The sequence below is a fragment of the Atta cephalotes genome, assembly GCF_000143395.1.
Source record: "Atta cephalotes unplaced genomic scaffold scaffold00021, whole genome shotgun sequence".
NCBI lineage: Eukaryota > Metazoa > Arthropoda > Insecta > Hymenoptera > Formicidae > Atta > Atta cephalotes.
This window is the reverse complement of record NW_012130085.1, coordinates 1,192,135-1,201,955: the sequence shown is the minus strand read 5'-3', so window position 1 is coordinate 1,201,955 and position 9,821 is coordinate 1,192,135. Positions and strand designations below refer to the sequence as shown.

At 33.3% G+C, this 9,821-nt stretch overlaps 1 protein-coding gene across 1 annotated transcript in view; it reads left to right on the top strand.

Moving 5' to 3' along the window:
* The window catches only part of LOC105619338 (gamma-aminobutyric acid receptor subunit beta), a 78,127-nt gene that overhangs the window by 20,203 nt on the left and 48,103 nt on the right, over nucleotides 1-9,821 (top strand). The gene's annotated exons all lie outside the window — the stretch shown is intronic.

Below are 9,821 nucleotides of genomic sequence, written 5' to 3'. Positions count from 1 at the left end.
GGTTAAAAGTTAAATTAATTAGTGACTACTTCCGGTCCGGACGAGTTAATTATTTCTTAACTAAAGTAGTTAGTTTACTTAACGTTAACGTTATTCGTTTGAGAAGAAGAGAGACGAGAGAGAGAGAGAGAGAGAGGGAGAAAGGAGGGAGGCCGAGCTCTTTACCATAAATGAATTAAAAGATTAACATCACAGATATCTGACTTGAAGGGTATAAGGCGAATTTCGCGCAAGACTTCACATGAGGACAGTAATGACTGTTTTTCGTAATATATAAAACGGATGTAGGAGTAAATGCGATACAAAAGAATCGGTGAAAGGAGATCTAAAGCTGTACGGTTATCGCAAACGCAGATCTCCATTGCGTGTTAGATTTATACTATAGGTAACTGCAGGACTATGTTTATCGGGAGCCTGCTGATTCGCAGTGCTTTGCCTTTTCCTTTCACATTTCCACTAAACAGTAAAATAATATTAAGAGAAATTCCAAGGAATATTTAAACAATAAATTAATTACATTCAAAGAACGTTATCTTAATTGTAACAAAATTAAATTATTTTAAATTGTTCATGTTTGTATTAATCTTATAATTATCTTTATATTTTTCATATTCTTTTTTTAATTATTCAACGATAATTGTATACCTTTTTTTAATAACCAAATAATTTCTAATTATTTTATCTTATTCACTGTATGTATCTAAATATAAGAGATATCTTCAAGTTCTCCATTTCAAAATCTTTAATTATTTTTTTCTTAGAGGAAATATCCAGAACATAAACGTCTTGCAACTTGATAACTTTTTAGGTATTCAGATTTAAATATTTTGATAACTGCGTTGCAATGCGTTGCAAATATATAAATTGATATTGAAAAGCTTTCACTTATCACAACTAAAATATCCGAGACGAAGCGAAGACGCAGCGATCGTTCGAGTCGATTTCATTTTGCCAGTACATCCTGGCACGAAGGTAAAGGCATCGCGTTTCCAAGAGTCAAACTCGTGATTGGCAGATCGACATAAGCTGCGTTCGTGTCGGGGCCGCCCCTGCTGGCGTGGAATACGATAAAGCGTAACTTTATGACAAGGTCTTGGTACACCATTCACGTGAAACTGCAGCTCGCAAATAGCTTGAACTTTGCAAGACGCGTTTGAATGTTTCTATGATGGGAGTCGCAATGAATTCCTTACAAGGACCATTGTACTATGCATATATTTTTTCAAAAAGCATTTCAACAATCTAATACATTTACTCATACTTTCATCGCCGAAAAAGAGCAATTTTTATCTTAAAAACTGCAATTACATTTAGTAATTATTTAAGTAAAAAATAAACTAATATTGAACATTCTGCAAAATTTAACTTTCCGATACTTGTGTAAATTAAGTTTAATAATTTAATCTTAATAGTTACAATCATAATGACAAGAAAATATCTTTTATAAAGAAATAAAAAATTTAATTAATTTTGCAAAGTGGGATTTTGTATTATATTCTCCGCGCGCATATTTTCTCTTTCTCTCTCTTTCTAGATTATCATTGAAATATTAATTCGACGTTCTGACGAAGTTTTAAACAATGGCATTTCTCGAATAAATTTTTTCATGATAAAATAATCTGTGGTGCTATAATAATATTTTATTAAAAACAATTCTGGAGAATGCTTTAAATTTAGAAAAATTAAATTTCCTTGCCACGATATTCGTATGTGCAATTTAGTTCGTGAAATTATTGCAGAGCTTTTGTAAAGAAGAATCGCAATTTCCGTTTACTGCTTATTGCTTATCGATTGCATACCTTTACCATCATCGCGATTTTGCGTGTCCAGCTTGCGTTACAAAGCCTCATGCATCGTTATCGCCAATAACAGTTGTCCGCTTCTACCATCGATTTACCGCGTGCTATCCTTACTTCAATATCACTCGAATCGAATGTTCTCTGCGATACGTTTTACACGACAAAGATTTACGAGCGCTCAATTTTTTGTTGCCAAAATCGTCATTGAGCAAACGTTAGTTCTCTCCAAGATATTTTCTTAGTTTCATATTTTTGCTATACCAGTATTAAGATAATTTGTCGTGCATTAAAAACTAGTATATGGAAAAAATAGATTGAGTGCTTTAGCAAAATTATAATTTGCTGGGCGAGTTCAACATTTATAAAAAAATTCAATGATTTAACAAAGAAATTATGTCTATAAGTAATTATCAGTATACTAATTCTTTGCTGTAATGAAAAATATGTTAATATAATATGTTAATATAATATGTTAATATAATAAATTTTCTTCATTACAATAACAAAAGTATCTTAGCTAACATGTTTTGTTAAAAAAATTTTTCATCTATATATTGAATTAATTCTCATAAAAATTTTTTTTGCTGTATTAATAAAATTGTTATGCTAATATAACAAATATCATAATAAATAAATATATTACTTTTAATCGTTTATTTTATCTAGCTGTACAATTTTGCCTACTTTAACATACAAAACTTGCTGTCCGTATACACTATTATACGGTTATAGATTTGCTGAATCGGTGAAATTTTTAGTTATTTTAATACATTTTTTTCCGTGCATTAATTATTTTAATGCGAAAATATAGTATAAAAATATTGAAATAATTCATTAATTATCCAAGAGATCGACAATCTTCGCTAAATACATTATGCTAAATATATAATAACATTATATCTATTGAGTTGTCCGGAAAGTTCGTGTCAATGTTGAAGGAAAATTGAAACGCAGAAAATTTTAATTTAATAAATGTATATTAAAATTTAAATTTTAGTCGGCACGAACTTTCCGAACAACCTAATATTATTAAAACATTTATTAATACGTCCCAATAATAATAGTTTGTTTTCCAGCATTGTTACTGCATTTAATTATTTGAGTATCTATATTCATTTTCCAATAAATAAGCAAACAGAGAAGAAATCTAAAAATGAGATTCCCTATTTTATCTTTAATAAAATGACTCTAGAATAAACAGAAGAAAAATACTGTTACCTAAGCAAAAAATTATATTTACCGCAAGATTGCTCCTGATGCCTCTCCCAAATCTCCTCCTTCTCTCAGAATTGACATCTCCTCGCATAGGACATTCGCGCAAAACACTCGCGAATAATATATTACAATCGCGCGAGGACTAATTATTTAAAAAAGTCTTTCGCGCGAAACTGCGGTATTTCGCGTTTACAAAACCCATGATAGAATTTCCATTTCGATCGGTGGAATCAATACTACACGTCGACGAGTACTTGCGAAACACACGATGAATGCCAACAAGGATTAAACCCCACAAAGAAAGATGACGAAATCGATCGTATCGAGTATGTCATCTCTGGTTTACACCGACGTTTAACATTGACTCAATCACACGCCCTAACTGCTAGTTCTAGTGAGACACAAGTAGTGCACCACGAGCGAAGAAGCTGGTAGACGTGACAAGCGTCTCTAATAAGAGGAAACTTGGTACCATTGCCGATTGTCTAACAATCTAGACAATTCAGGAAATGGATCCAACCTCTCGTCACGAGCTAGTTTTTAAAAAATCTATTAGGCTCTGACCAAGTCATATTAAACGCGGCATTTGGATGATGGTAGATAAATGCAGAGAAATGAACGCCCTGATTAGAATTATACAACTCCTTTTTGGGCGATTCATCAGGGTCGCGGAATTCTGTAACTCGTTATGCAATTGTTATGCAGTCATACTCATAACGACTGCATAACTCGAGTTATAGAATACAGGACGAGACGAATCCGAGTTAATCGATCGCTTCTTACCGCTAAGGATCGAACCGTCGACAGATAGAGCGTGTCCTCAATTAGGCGATAACAGCAGTAGTTACTAAACCGCGTGAACATACTGCATTGCGAGTGTATGACATTACGCGGCCGGCACCACTTCGTGCCCGGAGCACTTGGCGTGAGAGTGTTGCAGTGATCGTAGCCATCTCAGCAACGTCCCAAAGAGAGTTCCGCTTTCCTGTCGAAACATCGCAGATATGATTTCATTATCGAACTAGAATTCCATCAGAATGGGTTTTGTTAAAAATTCATTAATCCGATAACTTTAATGGCTCCCGAAGCAAACGCGCGATGCGACGAACCAGAAGCGGTTCGTTGACTTTCAATTAAATCGGCGATGAGAGTACGTTAGTTTCCCCATCGTTGGATTTTTACACGAAGAGAACGATTTTACTCAATATCTAAAAATTTAGATGTAGATATATTATTCAGATAGAAAATTTTAAGATACTTAAGAAAAACCATTCTTTTCGTGTATATTCTCTGGGTACTGAGTCCTCCCACTACCCGTGAAAGAGAAGAATCATCTGAAAAATCTGTAATATATGTATAACTAAGATAACTTCAGTATATACGCCGCACCTATCAAAAATTTAATTTATTAAGTATTATTTATTATGTTTAAAATAAACTATATCAGTAAAAACTTTTATATTGTCTACTATTATGAAAAAATATTGGAAATCCGAAATATTTATATTTTGTATTAAAACATAGTAAATAAATAAACTTAATAAATTAAGTTTATTGCATTTAGTGCACTGAATTCAATCTGCCCACTTTGTATACTTTAGGCATAACTCCCGCTAAAAATGCCGTATATTCCAAACAGGTGGATATACAAGACAACAAAGTAAACAAAGAATACAAGAGCAAAGTATTTGTATCACGAAATAATTACTAAGTTTTTGCACATCCTAATATTCATTTTATGTATTTTCATTTTATGTATTTTATGATGCTACTCAACAGTGACAATCGATTCAACTCACAATAATTTCATTAATGTTAATAATACGAAAACTGAAGTCATAACACAATACTAATATAACATAAAGGCATGTAACAAAGTAGTTGTGAGAAAATTATCCCGACTCTATCTATTTTTTCTGACTTTTGCGGCGTAAATCCCAGCGCGGCATATTTGCCAGAGTTACCTATATTTCATAGGCTATTATATTTCAAGACCCAGAAAATTTCAATTCGCTTAGGGGAATTTCCACTTGAACTTACGGATTTTAAGTTAAACGTGATTCGCGTCGGTGCGAAGAATCCGGTTTGTTAATGACAAATTCGGATTGATGCACTAGTACGTACTGATGCATATTAAAACCGTTGTACATTGATTTAATCTGAATGTAAAAGTGAAACGCAAATATTTCAAATTATAAAATACATATTTGATTTAAGCACAATAAAATGTATTGAAGATTTCGCGGTTTAATCCGTTTTTATACTTATACTAAATACACTCTTTTTGTCATTATATCAATTTGTGTACGACGGTTGGAATATGCATCAGTGCGCACTGAGTGCGTCCAATCAAATTCACTACGGAAAATTTGCTGAACTATCTAAAAATTTAGTTAGATACAGTTTTAAAAATAATTTGATTATCAAAAATTATGTAGCAAAATAATTATGTAGCAATCTCAAACATAATTAGTAATTATGCTGTAAAAATGTTAATAATCTAACAACAAGCAAATAAGTTGGGCCATCGAAATAATTGTAGAAATCTCAAGTATAATAAGTAATATTGTTGCAAAATTATTGATAATCTAACAACAAATTTGAGCATCATATATAATTATATAATTTGGTAGTTTAACAAAATTACTGATAAGTTTCTCAACGAAATTATTTTCAGATTTATATTTAGCTATATTTTTCGATACTTCGACACTTCAACAAAATTATTTTTTCTATAAGATTCCTGCGCGAGCAACAAGACTGTAGAAATAATTTACGCTCGTTCACGCATGTAATTGAGAGACCTCTCATGCTTTTTTTTATCATCTCTCCCTCTAATCCAGACGAAGATCTAAATTAAAAATCGCGCTAAATTATAAAGCTCGTGTGTAGTGAGAAATGCAGGATATCACACGAGTTGATGATATTTTATGGTCGTACGTTGCCATAAATCGTGCGTCGGTCGTGTAATGATAAAACGCCTGGTATAACGATATTAAAGGCGCCACGCACCGTACATATTCTGTCAGAGACGGAACTGATTGTGAATAACAAGGTCATGTTTCTCTTCTAACTGGCAGCTTTTCTTCATAGAAAATACGCAGTATTATGCGGAATGCGAATAAAAAATATCGCAATACGTGCGTGATATATACAACATAATATGTATCTCTGAATAAAAAAAATTGTCGTTTATTTCATGAAACAGACGCATTTGTAGTTATTACTCTTGAGACCGTGTTTATAATGGGATAATAAAGTAAGTAGGAAAAAAGCACCTATAAAATGACGTGATAGATATGCATCTCGTATACCTCATTAACGTTGATACCATTCGCTGTCACGCAAAATGATGAAGACTTAGGATAGCCAAAAAACAGAGGTTGGGAGAAGGGGTGTCATTGAAGTTGAAATTTACTGCTGTATCGAAAACGTTGTATATGTGCATTGTGATAGATGAAGCACTCAGTATTCGGCGATAACAGCCACTGTTCCCTGACTATAGCTGATAGTTCATGTTACGAGCAAATGATATGGATAACTACTGTATATCGCAATCATGTGAAGAATATATTTACTGCTCGTAAATTTGTGAATGTAAATTAATCAACTATCAATGGAGCCTGAAGTAATATAATTCAATAAAGAACATTTCAATTGTACTAAGTTTATTTGAAATGTATTATAAAAAAATTATTCGATGCTCCTTAAATTTATTGTAAACTAATGGAAAAACATAATAAAAAATATAAAATCATATAAAAGACATAAAATCTAACGAATACAATATAATTCCAAGTCTTTATAATTCCAAGTAGAAGTACATTATAGCTTTCCCATTCTTCCATTTTTATCATCAAAGTATTATCATGCGAAGGCTCTCTTCTTACTTCTACGAACTCCCGAACACTCGCGAATTTCGCGAATAAATGGTATGAAATCAACGTAAAAAATTCGAAACTAAAAGAATCTTGCGGAAGACGGAATCGCAGAAGTGAGGCATGCCGGCAAAACGTCAGTCGTAATTCGTAAGTAAAAAGTACTAGAAACTTGTACATTGTCAAAGCACCGTCGTTAGGCAACGTCGCCGTTCCCGTCGGTTGTATCATCGATCTTGGTTAATTATGCAAACTATGGTCGCGACCTTTAATGGCTTTAATAACGGAGGTGCACGCTGCGGGATGCAAAAGGCTGACATAAATCGCAAGAATACCCCTCCCCCCCCGTCCCTCATCCCTTTTCCTCCCAATCACTCTCCCCCTCCGGATTACAGTGACATTTCCATTACGTAATAACGACCAGGTAACGTGGTGGTGCAATTTTATTGTCACCGAAACTAATGAGAATGCAGCACCCTAATTATTAAAAGTAATGAGCCTGCAGTTAGTTGGCCGTCGCAGTGATCGCGACCGTGCATGATAGTCGATAGGTCATCCGCAATCTCCGTTTCTCGTGCCCATGCGGTCTAGGCCAAGGGACGCTTATCTGAATTCCCGGTAAGGGATCGCGTGTGCCTGAAGAAATTCGACCACGAATCGTAATGGAATTAACGAGATCTAATTTCGGGCCGAGTCTTCAACACCCATATCACAGCAGTCCTTTTTAGCTTCACCATTCGAAGGTAATTTAGTTCTCCGTCTAAGATCAATTCACTTTTTTATTTTCCTTGTGTCTATATTGCCTTCATGATTCTATTATTGGTCAAGCTATTTAATGGGCCTTTTTGAACCTTTATTAATACATCGAAGTTTAATAGACGGCGATATTTTGCGACATCCACTTTAATTACATGCACTTTTATATCTTTTTATTCTGTGATATCTATTCTTTCTAGAGATTTTTAAAGTTTGCGAGCTTAATTTTGCGAGGATTAATATTTAATAACAACGATAAAGAAAGTTTCGCTGAATCCAACCAGATGGATCGTGATATTTTCATCGTTAATATTCTTCATCACAGTTAACCTTACTATTAAGTAAGCCCTGTGCCTATAGTTAGTGTCACTTAACACTAAAAATATCTATGGCCATGTACGTGTGAGCGCACATAATCAATAATTACGTACATTTTATATTTACGTTGACATTACCCCGCAGCATAGAAATTTCATACGTCCGACGATCAGGTATTGTGGGATAAAATTAATCAGTAATTTAAAGACTGTCAATTGGAATTCAATTAAATTTCGATATTAAGATTGACAATTATATCATAATTGCTATATCAATTAGCTTATGAGTCCTTGCACGATAAATATAGAAAAGGTTTTTATGCTTTTAAATATGCATTTATATATTTCAGAAAAGCAGAAAAAGAAAAAAGATACAAATAAAATGATGTAAAAATTTCATCTGTAAAATAACTCTCTTATAAAATAATATATCCGTGAAAATGAACGTATTTTGCGAAATCGTAATAGGAGCTAAGCGGAAAGATATTAAGCTTTTAAAACAATTTTAAACATCTGGTTATCACACATAAATGCCGCTTTTATGATTTTTATTCATAAAAGCAGCGCATAAACTTTGTTCTTGAGATTAACTTAATGACTCGTTTTTTAAATTCCCAAGAGCATCACGTGTAGATAAGCCTACAATGAATCTGTAATAGAGAGAAGATGGAAACTGGTTGAAATGTTGATGTCGTCGTCCTCGTCGTCTACGAGGTATCGTCGCATCTACCGGTGCGTTTATCTATGATCTTAGTTAATCGTCGACATTCGTAATCGCAAGCACGTCGCAACAAGACGAAAAGGGCAACGAGTAGCAATAAAGACGACGGAGAACGACGTCTTTGTCGTCCACGTCGGTGTCGACTGTGTTCCGCTTGTATCTTCGATCTCGGTTATTCGCGCCGAGCGTTACAACCTCATTGTTTACATTCATAACTAGAAGCATGCTTGCGACGAAAGTACGGCGAATAGTGTCGAAGACAATGAAGCCAACGTCTTTATCGCGATCGTCGATGAAGTCATTCCTACAACGACTGGGCACATCGCCGATAATGGTTTCATTTAGAAAGACAGTTAATTTTTATTATGCCATAATTTTAGATGAAATCTTTGAAATGTCATGCTGTGGCTAGAGTTTACTTTCAACCGTGGTGTATATATGATAAAATGAAAAATAATAATAAATAACAATATATTATTTAATATATTATTATATAAAAGATAATCACTCGAATTATGAATTGTTTAAATATTCCCTGACTTTTCTAAAATTTTCTCTAGAAAAAGATTATTGCATAATAATTAATGCAATTGCCCTAAGGACAATAATAATAAAGCACTAATATTATAATATTGGAGCATTAATGAAGCACACAGTTCTTCCAACGGGAATTAATGATAATTAAATCGAAGCATTATTATTCAATTATTACGATGGTATTATTAATATCCCAGATCGGAAAGCTAATTGAAATTAATCAATTTTCTCATTTATAAATTTCAAATAAAAATATTTTTATTTAAAAAAATTAAAACTGACAAAGTAATTACATATGTAATTTTTCTCTTGAAATCTCACTAAACGAATCTCCATTAATTTACTATTTGAGCTATTCAATACATAAATAATTTGGAATCGAGCGAACAAACAAGACTGCAGAGGTAAAAAGCAGAAACAAAAGGAAAGGGAGGAGGGAGAAGGGGAGAGAGAGAGAGAGAGAGAGAGAGAGAGAGAGAGAGAGAGAGAGAGAGAGAGAGGAGAGAGAAGAAGTACTACTCCTACTGACATAAGTAATAATATATCGTACGTACGTTAAGGAAGAGACGTACGACGAAACGTAACTACTACTTATTAA